This window comes from Harpia harpyja, chromosome Z, assembly GCF_026419915.1.
Source record: "Harpia harpyja isolate bHarHar1 chromosome Z, bHarHar1 primary haplotype, whole genome shotgun sequence".
In the NCBI taxonomy this organism is placed as follows: Eukaryota; Metazoa; Chordata; class Aves; order Accipitriformes; family Accipitridae; genus Harpia; species Harpia harpyja.
The window spans coordinates 103,944,481-103,964,554 of record NC_068969.1 but is presented as its reverse complement, the minus strand read 5'-3'; the positions used below and the strand labels follow the sequence as shown (position 1 = coordinate 103,964,554).

General features: G+C 40.3%; 1 protein-coding gene across 9 annotated transcripts in view; it reads right to left on the bottom strand.

Annotated features, from left to right (window-relative positions):
* PRLR (prolactin receptor) overlaps window positions 1–20,074 on the bottom strand; it is a 164,656-nt gene that overhangs the window by 87,725 nt on the left and 56,857 nt on the right. For 8 of the 9 annotated variants that reach the window (XR_008233382.1, XM_052776183.1, XM_052776182.1 and 5 more), the window contains one exon: window positions 5,759–5,849. The exons of the other annotated variant lie outside the window; for it this stretch is intronic. The gene's annotated coding sequence lies outside the window, so the exon portion shown is untranslated. The remainder of the gene's footprint in view (window positions 1–5,758; window positions 5,850–20,074) is intronic. 9 annotated transcript variants of the gene reach the window in all.

Below are 20,074 nucleotides of genomic sequence, written 5' to 3'. Positions count from 1 at the left end.
CTAAAATACGTGAATCACAGTGTGTCACAAAGTATATAATAAAGCTGAACATGAATTGTTTAGAGTAGCTTGTAAGTTACCACAGTATGTGGCAGTGTTGTCAGGACTTAGAACTGCTATAGTTATGTATTTCTGAACAAAACCTCTGGCCCAGCTGGTCATGTTGCTTCTGTGGAAAGCAGCAGTGATGTCAGGACAGCAGTGACCAAAGCAATGAACACTTAGTGGATGGCCTTGAGCATGCTTGCTACAGGAACAGCTACAGGAACAGAGCTTGCCACCTATAAGATAGCTCCAAAACTTTAATGAGTACGTTGTGGCTAAATGATGCCTACCCATTTCTGGATCCATAAGGACACCCAGGAACAGCTCTGAAGAGGCAGAATAGCTAATTCTGAATTAATGAAATAAGGCCCAGAAAGGCCTTCCACATCCTGAAATTAGTATCCCATTACTAATAGACCAACAACTGAAGGATGATGTGGTCTATCCACAGATGCTAGTGTGACCTCAGTGTTGCCATCATTCTACAGTTCTGGTGTGTTCTCTGTGAAATGGACAGGGAACAATTTTTGCATTGCTGAGCGATACTGTCTCAGAGCCACAGAAATATGGAAACTGCCCGACCTTGCATTCAGCCAGCCTGCATCTCGTCCTTTTTCAGTTTCACATGTATCAGCTTGTTGACAGCATGCTGACACAACAAAATCAAATGTGGACATTGAAGGCGGTAAGTAGGGTACCCTATACAACAGGCTTACCTGCTGAGATTATGAAGCACATCTAGTACAAGGGAGGCTAGTACAGATTTCTAGGACAGCTTTTGCTTTAGCTATTAAACCATCTATATCTCAACTCACAAGTTTTGTCACTTTTACTCTTCTAATTCTCTCCCCCATCCCACTGGGGGGGGGAGTGAGCAGCTGCATGGTGCTTAGCTGCTGGCTGGGGTTAAACCACGACATGCCTAAAGGCCCCCAACCTGTTTGGACAGAGCTGATGAACTCTGGAGGTGCCTAAGCACCTCTAAACAGCTTAGATCCCAAATGATGAAGCAGTTGTCTCAATAACCATTAACCACCAGCATCAGCACTGGCAGGTCAGGCAGCAGAGAGAGGCATACATAAGCCCTGACCTGGGGAGTTTGGAACCAGCATATTTGTTACCAAATACAAGGAGCAGGTCCTAGCCCCGGTGGAATGATGATCTCCTTAGGGAAATTGGTACCTAATTTACTTTCTGGAGTACACAACCTGGGCACAGCATTTGCAAAGATGTGCAGTAGTGATTACTAAAGAGATTTTGATAGAGAAGGATTTAATCAACAAATTCAAGTACTGAGCTACTGGCATATCAAATAGCTAGTGTAATTATCAAGGCATTCCTCCAAAATGAGCATGTATCAAAACTAAGCAAATATATAAGAACTGGTAAATAGCAGTCTGGGTTAACAAAACCAAAACAGTGTTAACAAAACAAGAACAAAACCAGTGTTATCGGTTTAACAGAAACAGTGTGCTGAAGTACAGGAGGAGACTTTGATTTCAAGGAAAAGGTAAGTTAAGTCTTTCCATGGCTTCAGCTTTTCCTCTTGGGCATTGAGACAGCATCTGCATCCTCTAAATGCAATGGTTTTGGTGAGCCATAAGACTGCTTCTTTACAGCAATGCATTATCTCTTGGATTGCCCCACCCTAAAAAGTCCATTTACACACTTGTTTTCTCTAAATCTCATCATTCCCTGAGAGCCAGGGAAGATCTCAACTGCTTTCGGATACCTCCCCAGGACACTTTATTGAAGAAAATTATCACACAAGGGGTCCAAGAGGTCTGTGGGAAGTGCATAAACATCAGAAATGTTTATGTAATTACTACTACCACTCAAGTGCACATTGCAGATTTCCACAGTGTTGGGGACAGTCAGGAATGTTACTGGATGCCTGATAAAAAAATGGGGTAAGAAACTAAGAGAACAATGTGGAAAGCTTATCTCTATTGTACAGAGCTGGGCTACAGAAACACATATAGCACTTCTTCATAGTCCTCTATTTAGTTTGGCAGTTTAACATGCATGTTCCCTAAGCAAAGCTCTCAAAACCTTTAGCAGGGGTTATACACATGGAAGAGAAGCAATAGTGCGTAGAAAGAAAAGCGCAAGTTCAAGGCATTTGCCCCACTTACCAATGTGGTGATCTGTACTAATCTAAGCATGAGGTCAACAAAACAGGGCTTTATAAACTCAGTAACAGTTACCACTAACATGGGCAACAGTGACTCTGAAGAGGTGTCTGAAAGGTGGGATTATAGCCCTTTGTCTTTTCCCTTTCCTCCCGTTTTTTCCAAGGAACTCCCTTCACTTGTACAGGTTGGGAAAGACAGTCAGGAGAGCTGCGGGAACACAGGCCAGACCTGTCCTACCAGTGCTGCCCAACCACTGTAATCGCAGTGCTTGAGGGGATCACGGCCTCCCCAGCTGCCATAAAGCACTTCCTTCCCACCACAGGCAGCACCTTAGCTTCACAAAAGCATAATTAAGCCTTTCATATTCTTCACTGATATGTCAAAATCTCAAGAGTGAGAATATCTAATACCCCTGCACACATGAACCAGCTCTGACCACTGCCTAGACCTGCAATGAAAATATGTGCTGCAGGCAACTGAAATAGTAGCTGAATCAGACAATTCCAGAGCTGACACTAGTGTCATAGTTCAGTCTTCAAAAAATAGTTTTTGAGTTAAGGTAGATCTGTAATATATCAGCGACCTGTCATCCACAGAATTCTCTACAGATCCACCCACACAGAGGCAACAACTGGGAGCAGAGGCTAGAAGAAACCACTCGATTCATCCAAGCCACCTGCTCTTATGAATAACCGTATTGCATAAGCCTGTTAATGAACTAAGCAAGATACATTTTAAAAGCAGCTACTTCTTTGGCTCTTGACTTTTCTCATTGGGAGGTGATCCAGCCTTTAATTGCTTTAACGGAAAAGAATAATCTTTGAATCTCCCACTGAAGTTTATTCTCTATTTTACATCTACTTGTTCTTGTGGCTCAGATAGTTCAAAGAGTCTTGCATTTTCTTTTCCTTTCTGTCCTTAGTGTTACAGCCTTCCCTTGGCATTCTTCCTCCACTGTACAACATGTTACAGAGAGACGCAATATCCCCTCTCAGACAGCAGTCAGTTGGGTGGAGCTTTGATGTCCCTGCCCGTGGTAGGGGGGGTTGGAACTTGGTGATCTTTAAAGGTCTGCTCCTTCCAACCCAAACCATTCTATGATTCTGTGATTGTATTCCTTCTCGGACTTTTTGCTAGGGTAAACAGATTATTTTTGAGGTATCTCATAAGAAAGGCTACTAGAATAGTAGGACTAGAGCCTTTCTTTTCATCTGCTCCAATTTTCATTCATGTTTCTTGAATATGAATGAGTAGAACTTCACAAATTATTTTGATGTGTTCACTAGAACTTTGCATAACATCATCAACACTCTTCTAATTCTGCTGGAAGTAATTCAGCTAAGGCAGACCAAAGCTCCTAGGACTGTACTTGCCAAAGTAATTTGCCTGTGTTTCCAACTAACGAGCTTCTGGCTGAAACAGTAATTTTTGTTACTAGTCCACTCCCAGTCTTTGTATTCCATTCCATTGGATTTGCATTTTGCACTACTGGATTTCATCCTGTTTATGTTACTGTAGTTCTCAAGTTCACCTAGTTCTTCCCGTATAGCACTTTGATACTGAGAGTGCACTTTGCATAACAGGGAAATTTCATTCCTAGGTTTTATGTCCAAGTGATTAAAACAAGTAATGAAGATTCAGATCCAACACTTAGGCTGAGGAATTTCAAAGCTAACCCTCTTCTACACAAGAGCTTTCCTTTCATTGCTAGTGTTATTATCTATTGAGGTACAGCCCTACAAATCCTTTTCTAAATCCCATTTTCAATCCCATAGTTTCCTACGTGTTAACATAAAATATGCTTTACTGAAGTTAGATGAGATTTACTGCACTTCTACATAGACAGGTATCAGATTAGTCTAGCTCAAACTACTTCAACATTTCATTCTACTCTCCCTTTATTTCTGTATTTGTCTTTACCTTAAAAGAACTGTTCTAAAGTTCTGCATATTTTCTAAATTACTCTGACCAGTGCATAGCTGCCTGCATCTTTTTCTCCCAACCTCCCCTTTAATATAGATTCTATATACACAACATTCTTGAGTCATTTTGTAATATCCAAGAATGAACGGACTTTATAATTACATGCTCTGCTTTCTTATACCACTTCCACACAGCTACGTGATGGAGACTCCCTATTTCCCAACAGTAGCAGATGACTTGGGAACTCAACAAATCATTTGTAAAAAGAAATCTTGTGTGAAACCTTGAAAAAACCAAAAATACCAAGTGATATATAACTAGAAATCAGTGCTGGAGAAAAGTTAAACATCTACTGAAATCTGTATGAATTTATGAAATGAAGAACAATATTGAAACCAGACTCTGTGTGTTGCTGTGTGTCAGCAATTTGGGCCACTGTTCTCAGATCCATAGGCAGTATGTTTTTTATTAGCAGCCTGGCTTTCTGTCACTGTGTCTAAAACACCCTCCGTTTTGTGGTTCTCAGATCTTTAAAATTATTATTCTGGTATTGTCTTACACAGATTGGCTTTAGCCCAGATGTTTGTCAATTCATCATTTCAGCTGCTTCAAAAATGTTCTGCAATTTTAAAAGCAAATGCTTTTCTTTTTACTGAAATATCTTATTTCTCACATATACAGTTTCAAGTTATAAACTCAGGTTTGTTTCTTCTATTCAAGCAATAAAATTCTTACAAAACCCACAAAGTTATACATATTCACATCAAAATGAAAATGCCAAGCAAACACACACAGCTCTTTTGAGAACAAATTACTGTAAAAAAAGAACTTTTTTTTTTTTCTAGTGATACTAGTTTCTAAAGAAATGTAAAGTTTTCAGATGGCCTTTCAGGGTTTGCTTGTCCAACCTCATTCCATAAACCTGAGAAAAATACTTGAAAGTAAATTACCTACATATATAGATGTAGCACTATGTCTAGATGAAAGAAAAAAACACAAATAGTGAAATAACAGATCTAGTTCAAAGCCACAGGGTTTTTCATTATATTAAATAAAACTGACTTGCAAATATTCTTTTTAAGTGGACTTGACCCTAAATCTGCTTCTTAATAGTCTGAAGTGTTTTTACAAGTGTTTTCTCTGAAGTCTTTCCTTTCAACTCTGTGTCTCTCTTCATTTAAACACAAAGCCTCGTGGATATTTACTAACATGTAGGTTGTTTATTCCAATACTTAAACTGTGGGGCAGGTACCTTATTTAATTTTAAACACTGGGAATTACTTTTCTTGGAGTAATGTTGCATTTAAAACTCAAACTCAAAGATTATATATGTTTTTGGTAATAACATGATACAGAAATATTCTATAACCCTAGGCTAATAGGAATTTTACATCAGCAGTAGTTTGCCCATGGCTTAACTTTCCAATGGGATACTCGCAGCAGGGCTCTATCCCAGCACCCCAGATACCTGACTTCTTATTACTTAAATCATTCCCAAGTTATTTGCAGACACTGAGTTCAAGGACAAAAGGAACAATCATAACTTCTAGTACCATTTGCACATCTGAGACTAATACATTTCATCCATTTAGCCAAACAATTTGAGATAATATGTTTCATCCATAAAAAGGGCAGAAGTAACAGTGTGATCTTACCAGGCTCTGTTCTCAAGCAGCCTCCACTGATTTCAGAAACCTTCTTTGTCTCCAAATCTCCTGGCTGAAGTGCAGTGTTGTGGCTTTTCCCCTGTCAATTGACACAAAAAATACGTTGTGTCACTTTCCAGCTTATTCCGCTTCTCCCTATGGATGCCTACCATAAAGTCCTTATTTAGACATTATCCCTGATAACTTATCTTGGGGGGGAAAATCACGCTCAGAACTGAAGGGGTATCATTAACTTTTAAGTTTTCTGGTTTTAGCTTCTGTTGATGTGTTCCTATGGCTTTAACCCCCAGATGAAAAGGCTTTTAATAATTTTTCTCTTTATACAATGACCTAAAAATTAAGTCAACTATTCTTTCTGAAAAACCAGATGGAGCCCCTGATTCTCCCCACATGAAGACACCGACTTCAGCTCCCCCACAAATACTGCAGATCTCTGCACCCTTCTATTTCTTCAGCATTCATAAAATGCAGGAACATACTGAATACATGAGAATGCATTTTGTAATGGTGTACAGAGAGATTGTAAACAAAATTACCCTGTTATGGAGGCAAGCTTGTTGAGATCTCATGTTAGCCTATAGCGTCAAACTAACAGTACGTGAGTTGCTCGTCCTCTCTGAAGCCTCAGCAGATCTCAGAATCAGTGATACAGTCTCTAGTCTGTAAAAATTACCTTCATTACTTACTGCTTGCTATCTACCATTTTGCACCTAACTATGCTTTACGCACTGTACAAATGACTCTAAGCTACCGTGTGACCCACATTGCTGTATATGATTACCTGCTTCTCGTCCTTATTTACCTCCATGACAATTGTTGGCCACCACTTTACTAAGGAGTGATTTCATTATTTCTTTCATCATCAAGAATTAATCAAGTAGAAGCAAATGCAGTATTGTTCTCTCCAGAGGTCTTCTGGCAACAGCTCTAAAGAAACACTACTACCTTTTGAGATTTAGTGTGTATTTTAATCCATTTTTTAAGCCCTTACTGTTTTAAACAGAACTCTGAAGAGAAAATTAAGATTTTTTCAAAGAAAATATATTTTCCTGAACATTACATCATTAATGGAACTCAGACCTTCAAGAACCCTTACAAAGAAATCTTGCTTTGGGATTTAAAGTGGTCCCTATAGCTCAAGAAGAGCTTTAGGATTCTTTTCCATTTTGTATTTGCTGTGGTTAACGAAATCAAATTCAGAACCAACTGATGTAATCTACATTTCAGCTATTCTGTGTCAGATCCTGTGACCTATTCTGATCCAGCAAAGCCTGATTCTGCCAAAAAAAAAAAATTTGGCCTGTCTGTGTTCTTACACTGAACTCAACAGAACTTCATCTACACCTAATGCCTTCTGCCGGCTAGATCATGTCCATTTTCTGTGGGAGCTTAGAGGATTAGAGGATATAATTCTCATACAGAAACATCAATGTATATCTGAAACAAAGAAATACGCTCAATGACATGGACAAGACGAAACTGTACTACTACTGGGCTCTTTTAAAAAGCTTGTGAAAAACCCTTTGTCTGTTAAAAAATCTGAAATATATCTACATTCAGAAGAAAAGCAGTCTTTTCTTGTGGAAATATTTGGTGGAAAATTGTAAGACCAAATAAAAATCTTCAGGATACAGTGATTTCTCATTTTGTTTTTCTAAAGAACTGGCACAACAAGATCAACCCTCAGAGCTGGCCTTTAGGAGTCACCATGATATACTTTTTTAAGAAAGAATGTAGTTGTTCAAATATACATTCTTCTGATTAAATTTATCCTTGTTGACTTCTGGTCAGTTGTAACAGGGTCAGGCTATTTTTAAGTTTTAGAGATCACCTGAAGATTACATTAGTTAATAGTTTTCTAGCAGAAAGCATACCCGTAAATCAGTATTATTTTGGTATGCCTCCAGGGGATCTCTGTGTTCAGTTTTAACTGGACTTTTGAACAAACTGCACTTTCTGTGCACCTGTAATCTTCATTGTTTGGTGCTATGCCATGGGTTACTGTATCATGTGCCTTGCCGGTGGAATTCTCCAACTAGCTACACAAAGAAACAGAGTCTTTGCTTGGCTATAAAATGAACACAGTCTTGCCTATGTATTTTTAACTTCAGTGGTGTATTTAAGGCAACACAGAAGACAGCTTCAGCGCAAGTCACGTCATTTGATTTCAGTTTATGTTTTACATGGTAAGATACCTGCTTTGTAAAACGCGCCAGAATGTTGCATTAATAATTCTCTAAAGAAAAATATGACCGACTTCTTGAGGCGAATCTCTCCAGCACAGTTGGGGACCAAGGCAACGGGGAAACAAAAGGTGGAGAGGGGCATGCACAGCATCTGCCCCAGGTGGAACACTGTGCTTGGCAGGCCAGTGGCTGCAGTGACACATGTTGCTGCTCTGCACTGTGTTCACGTCCCAAGTACTGGGAAATGCTCACGCAGCCTTTGGGCTAGGACAGTAGCCAAGAGCGGACTCCTAAGCTACTCCATAGCTTAGCAGGATTGCACTGCCTGATTAACCACCCATTCTGCACACAAGGGCACCTGGACCTGAGTTTCAGGGCAGATAGAAAATTAGCCTCCCACCAAGGTAAACGTGGGAGGTTCCCCACAGGGAAAGCAGCAGAACCATGGAGACTGGAGGCAGTTTTTAATCTACCATTGCTATATCAAACCTGACTAAACTGTTTTTAGCATGGCATTGATTTACAAATAGGTTTCCTGCTTCAGCTTAACCTTCACTAGTGCCTACACTAGCAGGCTGTGAACTGGATTAGTAAATAAAAGCAAGGAAGTTTAACTAACTCTAATAAAATTATGTAGCTGAAATAAAAAATGAATAAACAGTAACAAACTCATTAATTCATTGATTTAATCTCTTTAATTTTTCCCATGAGGTAGTTTATATGGGAGTTAATGAGCTGCTAGTCATCAGTCATTGGAGACTGACTCCTCAACATTCAAAAGGCTGATTAAACAATAGAGGTGTTTATTTCATTCTGGCAGCACAACAGGATTGAGATTATTAGTTAGGAAAGAGAACTGGACATTTTGAACAAGGGAGAGGCAATCATTCTAGTTGTACCAGTCTGAAGTTATTCTCATAAAACTTACTATAATACTAGCTTTTTCCTTATGTGGATTAGAACAGAGGAAAGCACCTAAAGCAGGGTATGATACATAAACCAAAATAGGGCATAGGATTTTAACATGCAGAGTTACTCCAACTGTAAAATAGAAAAGAGAGTCACCATGGCTAATGGACATCTACTATCTTCAAAAGAAATTTCTCTATATAGAGAGAGATTGTTAGAACAGCCTCCACCCTACTTATAAATTACAGATGTCAACCTATGAAAAAAAAAGCTCACATTTTGTAGTAGGGGATGATTTTCTTCTAGTCTTTTTTGGTGATGCTGAGCAGTTAAGCCAGTTTATGTGGTACAGTTCTATCACTTGAACTAACTTCAGCAGTCTTGCCCAATAAACTCCAGATATTCCTACCTTCTCTGTAGCCTCATTTCCAGCACTCACCTGAACCTGTAACGAATCAGTTCAAGGAACTAAAATCACTTTTCTTTTTGTAGAGCTATTTCTTTGTTATCTTAGCTCCTTGAACAAATCAGATGAATATCAGTCAAAAAACAAGGGAGGAGGTGGAGATGGTTTAACCTCTTATGCGATCACACTTAAACCCAATTTTTAAAGTACCCTTGCTTCAGGCAAACACTAAGAATAATCCCTGTGGAACTGTGATTCAAGAATGAGGACGTAGCTAAAAGTTAACATCGAGGTGACAATGTAAAAGCCAATGAAAAACTAGCTCTTTACTGACTGCTATCAAAGTATTATTAAAATATGTCCAGCTGTTCTTTGTAGCCATTAAAGCTGGCCCTACATAGTCACTGACCTACTGAACCTAGTAAGCTGTCTGTTAACAGCAGTTAGCTGAAAAGCAAAACACAAGACTGGAAATACAGTAAAGGCATTTTGCAGGTACTCATGAGTATTGCTTATTACCTGCAACAAGTTTCCCTCATGTCTGTTTGAATGAAGACCGCTCATGCTACAAATACTAGTACAGCTGTGAAGACATACCAGGACTTTCAGAGTTACTAGGCAAGAGTCGTAAAAAGAGTCCATCACACAACTGAAGAAGAGCTTCCAAGCCCAGGTGACCTGTGGCTCAGCTACCTGTCTCCAGAATCACAGAAAACAGCCACACCCCCCCCCCCCCATCCCCCCTGTGAGCTGGGAAAAGCTAGTTGTTATTTGTGGGAACCAAGAAGAGATTTTCCTGAGAGGATTAAAATCAGCTAAATACACAAACAGCAATTTTCTCAAGTATGTTTGTTACAATTAAGTAGCAGTAGGATCCCCATGCAATGGGACAGCATGAGGAAAGTCTGAGAGGTAAAAAATATGGAACATGATGTTGGTCCTTAAGCTGTGGCTACCAGTCTTCCCACAGTCTGCAAAAAAAAGCTTTAAGGTCTGGTGGAAAAAATGGTAATGGGGGTGTGTGGGGGGACAAAGTCCTACAGATCCAGTGAAAATTATCTCCTATGCAAGGAATCTAGTCCATACACTCCAGACCGTATCCACCTGGCTTTGGATGCACAGTACATATAAAATTGTGATTTCTTCTATAAAGAAACTTGAAATTCATGTTTGTGTCAAGCACCATCCCTTACCAGTGGTCAGAACAAAGGCAGCAGTTCCCCAGCTAATAGGGTTACAGTCCTCAGCTCAGACACCGTTCACAAGAGTGTAGGTTACACTAACCTCTCTTCCAAATGCTAGGGGTGTAATGCTACAGCACACTGATGTACATCAGTACAGCTATCTATCTCGCGAATCTTTCCTAAATAAACTTACTGCCCTTCCCATACTGCAGTTTCCTGCTTATTCAGTTGGGTTGATATAGCTGCTTATGGGTCTGTGAAGCAATCATGGAAAGGGTTTGTAGTAAAAAATAACCTACATTTTTTCTTAAAGCCTGAGTCATCTCAGTGATTCAGTTCATACTATTGCTAAACAAACAGCTGTATTGTCACGACAGAGTGATAGTGAATTGGAGGACCAGGGGTAGGCAATAAAAGCTTAAGGCTGGAATTTCTTTAGCTTTGCTATTACAAGTAATGTATAAAGGAAATACTCTTTAGTTGACACCTATTCAAGGTTAATATTCTTCCCTACTTCACAACAAATGTCAGACCAAACCCCAACAAAGTAAGTGGTGGGTGCCTTAAAGTCACTTATCCTAAAGTCATTATGCTCGTGATCACACTGTATCAAATTTCCAATACTAGGCATTGACGTTGAATCAACTCAACTCTATCTCTTGCATTCACAAGAAACAATACTTTTCAGCTGAAAGGGGACAGACAACTGTTCCACTTGAGATCAGTGCCTACACTCCAGAATTATTGTTTCCTGCACTATTCCTAGTTTCTGGCATTAGCTGGTAACTCAGTTCAGGGGGCTCCTGCTCAGCTGACCCTATACTGCAGGAACAGGAAAAGGAAGAGAAAAGCTGCTTTTCTCCTCCTTCTGGAGCATTCCTGAGTTCTGGTCTGAACTTGCTAATAAATTTTTACTGGAGCAGGCAACAGCAATCGGGTGTTCACCACTCCTTTGTTTCCAGGATCTGCTCAGGAATGGTGTATTTTGTTGCACATCAACCTGCCAGTTTGTATACTGCAAAGGACCATGTTTCAAGACTTTGGGGCTGGAGCATTCAGGCTTGGATTTTGGGATACTGGGGAATGGAACTCAAACCTGAGTTCTGACACAGGATTAACAGATGTTAACAGATGTAGAGAAGTGAGATTCTTTGGCAGGGCTGCAGCTTGAAACAGGGCTTTCATTGCTCTTTCATAGATTCAGCTTTGAAGGACAAGGAAAACAAAGATGATTACAAGTTTGTCCCATTAAAGAAAACATATTTTCCCAAATATTCAAGTAGCACGATAGTAGATTATAGAAATACAGGCTCAAGACTTTCTGTTCCTTGATTCAGATTACGAACTTGAATGCAAGTCTTCCTTGCTACAGTGAGTGCCTCAACTACAGAGCTCCTGGCTTTGGTACAACAGTTGTCTCTGTCTTTTTATTAGTAATTCCATCTTGTTCCTACGATGCCTTTCTTTACCTATATGAAGACTTGAATGTGAGGTGCCCTGGAATGCCTTGTCCCTGTTTCTTTGGGCACAATCCAGGCACATTTCTCCCTCAAAGAATTGCCTTCAACAATGCTGTATTGCCCTGACACAATCCTTTTGTACTATCCCTTCCTTCCACAACAATAAGAAAAATGAAAACACTTCTTGCTATGCATTAGCAATCTTTTCCCAGAATAAGGACTTCCAGAAACCTCTCCTGGGGCGCCTCTAAGCTTCCATACTCCAAGACTTAGACTGCCCTGTTTCTATCAGGCATAAAATCTCCCAGCCATGTCCATTTCTATGTCCCAGGCTTTCTGGACTGCTTTCTTTTGTAGCAATTCCTAAATCCCACTTGAATGCAATTTTAAAAAACACCTTTTCCTATTTTCTTCTCTGTTCCTCCCAAACGTTCACAACAGTGCTTGTCCTATTCTGTAATACTCCATGATTTTAACGCATCTCCAGGCCCCATCACTAGCTTACCTCATTTCTAGCAACCTTACACAAGGATATAGCCCTTCTTCAGATTTACAGAGCCCATCACAGTTCGTCTTCTACAATACACCAGCAAACCAACGTTCCCTCACTAAATTAGTTAAATTTTCCTCCTTACACCACTCCCTGCCTGTCACAGGATATACCTGCAGAAATTAAGTCAGACACAGCTAATTTAGTGTGTGTCTGTTCTTTACCTCTCTTTACAGGACCCCCTCACGGCCTGCATCAGGAGTATGCACGATTAGATCAGGACTGGCCCTTAAAAAGTCCAGGGACCCTCACATAATCTCTCAAACCCAAACCAATGCCATTATTACTGAGTTATGGACAAGTCTCAACTGCTGTGTCTCAACTCAGCCTGCCTGAACTGTTCCCCTTTGTATAGTTATTAAATATTAATTGAATCAGAGAGCAAAGCGCAAAACATAATCCGGCAGCAAAAACATTCATCTACAATGTCAGACAGCCAGGATCTGTGCTACAGTTAATACTGTATTATTTATGAAGAGTGGAACTACTGACAAAAGAAATTAAACTATTTCATTTTTCATAAATATTAGATATTAAAACTAGTTAACTACTTGGTGACATGAGGTGAAATAATTCTGTAGTAGCTATTCTGACTCCTTTTGAACTGGAAAAAAAAAGGTGTCACAGTACTTTTATCCTAGTGGGTAGGATAAATCAACTGGGGCATACATTACTACAGTTAAAGGCTCTGCTCAAGTTGAAAGAAAGCAAGAACCTGGAGTGGATTCTGTAGAAACCTGTAAGAATGGATGCCTTAGCCTCTCAACTATTTTAACTAGAATTTCTGTTTAAAAATTATAATGAGAAACATCTCCCTTCCAAATTTAAAAAAAAAAAAGGACCTTTTTTTAATATTCTCATAGAACATTTGTGCCTCAGCAAATAAAACTTCCTAACATTTTACACCAATACTTATTCACATATGTCATGAATTTATATGTTCCATTATGCATCAGGAGGTTGGAAAGGGGGACTGAAAGAAGTTATACTGAAAGAATCTAGATAATACTGTGGAAGAGACAAAGAAACATGCAAGTTTGTTTTAGAAAGAAAACAGTTTAAATTAATCTTAAAAGAATTATAAAATAATTTAAAGAAGTTACTATGCAATTTTTAAATTAAAATCTTCTGTAACTGAGCTCAGATTTTGTTTGCAAAAATGGATACTAAACCACACTATTCGATAGCTGCACTATCTCTTCACACTTGTTATAGAGTCAGGTGATGCACTGCTTCAAGGAGTGTGTCTTTCTAAAGACCTGAGTCTTATAAAACTCACCCTGCTTTAAACCACAAAGCACCTTTTTACCTCAGCAAGTTCACCCCTGATTTATACTGTTGTTGTGAAATCATATTCAGGTTTCTTGTGTCTGAAACAGAAAATTAAGGGTCTGTCTACCTGTCAGTGCCATCCACAGATATTCAAGCTAGTTCTGAGCCAATTAGCCTGAGCATTGAAGTTAGTATCACTGCATTAATGTAACCCTCCTGGGGCAAATATATTCTGCTTTTTAGCATTGTGTAATATAGACAATTTCCCTTACAGTTTTAGTTCATGAAAGACTCTTTTCCACATTTTCTTCCAAAAACTGTTGTGTAACTTCACTGTGTGCTGTAAATAGCTTCCCACTTCCATCTGCTGCCTGAAGCGTCTTCTCTAACCTGCTTTGGTTTGTAAAGTGTTTGATTTGTAGTTTTTCAGGATAAAGCATTTGTTAGCCTTGTCACAGCATATCATCTCTTCTAGACTACAGCTGTAATAAACACCAGGCAGTGGCATGTAAATGCTATACTGTTAATACAAATACATTCTTACTAGTTAAACAGAGTCTAAAAGAGTGAAAAAAAAAAAATTTTAATGAAGACATTTCACAACAGATTGGACATCATTCGTTTAGGGATTATTGCCCTTTATCAAGGGGCTGAACAGTATGGCTGTATTAATCTGCTTTTTATGATTGTATGGCAATTGATGAATAGAGAAAAACAGTAAGAAATGCAAGACCTCCCTGAGTTCAATGGCACACGGTATTATTAACCATCTGATCTGAGTACCTCTTGCTTAGTGCTCTGGGAGAAAACAAATTCTAAAGGCCCCGCAAACATGATACGGATAACAATCATTCTTGACAAATTGTGTTTATGACTATATTGAAAAAAACATATTAAAATAGTAAATTAGAGTTTATCATGGCTGATTTCTGTTACAGATCATATCAAAACATGATTTTTACCTATATCAGTCACTGCCACAGTTTCCAATAAAGTTCAAATTAGCCAAGATAATTTGAATGATGCCAGGTAATTCTGAAACATGGTTGTATTGGGTTTGTGTGGCCAGGTTTTGGTAGCCGGGGGTTACTACAGGGTTACCACCCGGTAGTTACAGGGGTGGCTTCTGTGAGAAGCTGCTAGAAGATTCCCCTATGTCTCATGGAGCCAATGCCAGCCGGCTCCAAGACGGACCCGCTGCTGGCCAAGGCCGAGCCCATCAGCGACGGTGGTAGTGCCTCTGGGAGAACGTATTTGGAAGGGGAAAAAAAAACCTGCACAGTTGCAGCCAGAGAGAGGAGTGAGAACATGTGAGAGAAACAACCCCGCAGACCCCACGGTCAGTGCAGAAGGAGGGGGAGGAGGTGCTCCAGGCGTCGGAGCAGAGATTCCCCTGCAGCCCGTGGGGAAGACCATGGTGAGGCAGGCTGTCCCCCTGCAGTCCAGGGAGGTCCACGGGGGAGCAGATATCCACTTGCAGCCCATGGAGGACCCCACGCCGGAGCAGGTGGACATGCCTGAAGGAGGCCATGACCCCATGGAAGGGACCCACACTGGAGCAGTTCGTGAAGAACTACAGCCTGTGGGAAGGACCCCGGTTAGAGAAGTTCGTGGAGAACTGTCTCCTGTGGGAGGGACCCCATGCTGGAGCAGGGGAAGAGTGTGAGGAGGAGGAAGCATCAGAGACAATGCATGATGAAGTGGCTACAACCCCCATTCCCCGTCCCCCTGCACTGCTCAGGGGGAGGACACAGAAAAATTGGGAGTGAAGTTGAGCCTAAATTAACTTCCACAAGCTGAGTTGTTTTTCCCTGTGACGGTAACTGCTGAGTGATGTCCCTGTCCTTATCTTGATCTATGAGCCTTTTGTCATATTTCTCTCCCCTGTCCAGCTGAGGAGGGGGCGTGATACAGTGGCTTTGGTGGGCACCTGGCAGCCAGCCAAGGTTAACCCAATGCATGGCTGATAGCACAGTGACTCACAGTTTTACAGTTATGTTCCAACATGATGATTAGATACCATTACTACTATACAGTTTCTATAGACTACAATCTCTAGCCTTGGATTGCTTTGCTGTGTGCTAGACAAATACAAAAGATATGGTTCCTGTTTCAACAAATGTGAAACCTAATAATTTAATGCATAAAAGTTTCTCAATAAATCATAGACTAGAAAAGGTCTCAGGAGGTCATCTAGACCATCTAAGTGCCCCAAGGAGTGATTAACAATGCCAATCTCATTCCTGAGATTTGCTTAATCTGTTCTTAAAAATTTCCAGTTGGGGGAATTTCACAATCTCCTTAGGCAATGTAGGCTGCTGCTTTATTATCTTTATTATTAAAATGTTCTTAATATCTGATCTGTATCTTCCTTGCTGCAACTTAATCCAAGTACTTCTCTTGCAGTCTAAAAGCAAGAAAACAACAGACTACTTCTGCCTCTCTGCAGAGCTAAGAAACACTACTTTGATCACTTCATCTTCTCTTATTTAGGTTTATTAGTCTTGATTAATTTTCTCATATGCCACATTCTCCAGACCTCTAAATCTTGTTACTCTCCTGCAGACCCCCTGCCTATCTTTCGTGAAGCACCGTGCCTCAAAACGACAAAATATTTTAGTTGAGGCCTTGAAAATACTCAAGGGAACAAAAGAATCACTTTGCACACCTCAAACCAGACTGCTATTTATAAATCCTGGCATGGTATTTACTTTTTGCACAGCAGGATGACATTAGTGACTCCTGTTCCTCTTGTGTACCATTACAACCCCTATTTATGCAAAAAACCTTCCTGAATCCTTGTTACCTCTTTCCTGTATTTGTGCAATTATCTGTGTTTAAGAGCAGCACCTTGCTCGTTTCTACTGAATAACTTTTCATCAGAAACAATACAGCAACATATCAAAATAACTGCTTTCTCTTTCTCTTTCTTTCTCTTTCTCTCTTTCTCTTTCTCTCTTTCTTTTTCTTTCTCTTTCTTTTTCTCTTTCTCTTTCTTTCTCTTTTTCTTCCTCTTCACTTTCACTTTCTCTTTCTCTTCTCTTCTCTTCCTCTTCTGTTTCTCTTCCTCTTCCTCTTTCTCTTTTTCTCTCTCTCTTCCTCTTCCTCTTCCTCTTCTCCAGTAAACTGGAAGCACCTCTCCTTTCACTGTTGTCTAGTAAATACACTAGGTATAACGTTAGCCATGTCACTAATGAAATACTGATTAGTTGCCACATCAAGGAGTTAGTCTTGTGAAGCCGCTTTCAGTCTGTCCTTTTGTTTTGACAGTGACCCACTGATACCTGCTTGTAAATGGTTTTCCAAGGACCTGCACAACCAGCACACTAGTTTGATCTAGACTATGCGTTTCTAGCTAATTTGTTAAAATTTCGTGAAACTGTATTGAGACCCTGACCACAGTGCAGACGTATGACATCACTGCTGCCCTTCTGTCCCTGAGACTTGTTGGCCTTCTTTAGAAGGAAAATGGAGTGCTTTGAGAAGATTGTTTCTTTGTGGCGGGAACCTATGTTGCTGTTACTTATATCTATGTTCTCTCATATATTCATTTCAGTGTCTTCCAGCAGTTTATGATGAAGTGATCTACACGCAAAGGGTACAGGTGTCTCAGTTTTAACTGCCCAAGAATGGATGATTAACTGAAATGTGCACAATGATCATAAAAGCTACTCTTCACTCTGCTGCCCCTAAATCACATCTGTTAAATTTAAATTATCTTTGTTACAATTTTTTTCCTTCTTGTGACTAAGCAGATCCAACAGTTAAAAACCTTCACCCAACAGAAGCGCAGAGGTACTAACCGTGAACAGACTACAGAAACTGCTGACTGGCTATTCTGTTGCCTGAAGAAAAGGTTTTGTCTCCCTCTTCCCCTGTCCTCTTTCAGATTCTGGGAAAGGTCAGGACAATTTCACACAAGCCAAGACAGGGCAAGTGCCGCGGTCGCCTGCTCCTGCTGCAAGTCCAGCCCCTTGTGGTCACATGACCCCTCTGCCCCAGAAGCCCCCCCCATTTTCCAGTCATGTGACTGGCTTATCTCCCCAACTAGGTCAGGCCTCCCCAGACTACATCACTGTGCCCATGTGAGGCCACCATTTTGATGCCACTGTAACCCATGTGATATCACTACTTCCTGTGATTGGCTGGTAGATGAGGCCATGCCTTGGTCAACCCAGAAGTATAGCAAGAGCAGAATGTCCTCCCTCTGCCCAGCATGCGGCTGCCATTTTGTCACAGCTGCCATTTTGTTAATGGTATAAACCTGTGATCTCAGTGCACCTTGGGATCATTTGGCAGCTGAAATCCTGCCTTCCCTGTCACCTGGAAGCTTCTCAAGGGCCCCCATATATTCTTGATACATATGATGTATAGCCTTGTAAATATTTCTAGAAATATATACAGAAAGGAGTATATAAATATGTATAAATGCATACATACATACACTTTATCTCTCTCTCTCTCTCTCAATGAACTTATATTTCCAAAAGTTCACCTATAAAATTTTATAAAGAGGTACTGAAATTAACAAAGTTTAAATATGAATAGGAAAAAATATATAAGAAGAAAATACAGTTATGGGACCACCAGTTAACAAGACTGCTGAAAAACTAACCAGATCACCATACAGTATTACTTGGGCAGTCTTTGGACTCTGTGCTGTGCTACAAGATACAGGCAACATTGCCTACGAAAACGGAAAACTAGAACAAAAATTCAACTTTACAGGAACATGTGTAGGGGCACTAAGAAAAGTTCCCAATGGGTCTTCCCCAAAAGACCACATCCATCAGATAAATGATAATTGGGTTGCGATTTCTGAAACAAAACCAAATTGTGCAGCATGACAAGGGCAGGGGATTACACTTACCAAATGGCCTCCTGAACCTCTCCTGAACCTGATGCAGCAGTAAACATGTCTCCTGTTAGGACAGAAGATGAACTCCTGAAGGCAACTTCCAGGTCACCTACACCTTACATAGCAGACTGTGGCTTATAAACTCAGAATGAGGATGCCTCCCAACGTAACATCCAGGTGGCTGAAAGTAGGTGCCAACAAGTAATTCATCAGACTCTTTTCTTCAGCGATTTTGCAGCAGAGATCCAGCACAGTTGTTCAGACCATCACAATCTTTCCCATTCAAGTCCAGGGGGGCAAACTGTGTTATAGCTGAAAGTAATGGCATCTCAATGAACAAGATCTTCTTGATGCTTGTCTGCATTGGGGCCACTTCAAATGAGTCCAGTTTGTGTTTGGTACACTATTCTGAGCAGCTATGAACAAAAATCAGCCTTGTTAAAATAGATCTCCTTTTCTAGTGGAAGAATGGCCCTTCTTCCTTGGGATTTCTTGTTTCTTTTCCATTGTGCAGTAGGGTTTGTTATTTTTTTACTTTTTGTGGCTGGAATGCAGCCTGGCATTACCCATTCATTTCCTTTTAAGGGTCTGAGGAAGGCCATCCCTTCAGGGCTGTGACGTGTCTCTCAACAACCCCCAAGACCTCCTGCTTTGCCAATGTTTGCAACTTGGCCACAACAGCCTGGGAGACACATCCGATCACATCTTTGGCCATGTTTTCAGCCACGCTTTTAATGTGTGGCTTAAAAATTTCCAAACTCCTTTAGAAAAATGATATAGCTTTTGAAAAGAGGCTGTAGAATATACCTTCTACTCCACCTGGGCTCTTTAATAATTCATGTACAAGGAGGGGTCCTTTTAATTCGTTTACTACTCCCTTTACTACTTATTCTTTGCTACATGATGGTGTCCTTTCTTAAAACACCAGAACCTTCCAGGGCAGCAGATGCGATTTCACAATCTCCTTTCCACTGTGAAATAAGATGTGCTTGTTTTCATTTATATTTATTTCAGTGCTGCCTGTATCGATATGAGGTTGGTTCACTGGCACATAAAGCAGTTTGTACTGTGTCACTGTAATGATCTCACTGATATTACCATTTGCCAGAACACAGCATGATAATGGGACCAATAAATCTCCAACCAGCTGGTGCTCAACAAGTTTTTGTGTAGAGGTAGATCGAGATAAACCTTCCAGGCATGTCAGCTGAAAAGGGAAACTGTCACTGGCAACCACAAGAGAAGCTTCCCCAAAAAATCGCTAGCTTCCCAGCTGCACAAAAAGTATACGAATTTTCATCTGGTTTAAGCTTTGTTTTCCTAATTGCAGGATTGAAGACCAGGCCTGTGGCTGGTCAACAGTTAAAGCTCTGTTGTTGGAACTAAGAAGTGTTTATATATTCCAGCAATATGCATATGGATGGATAATGGACTTGCCACAAAGAATAATGCCATGTCTTACCCAGCAGCACTATTAAT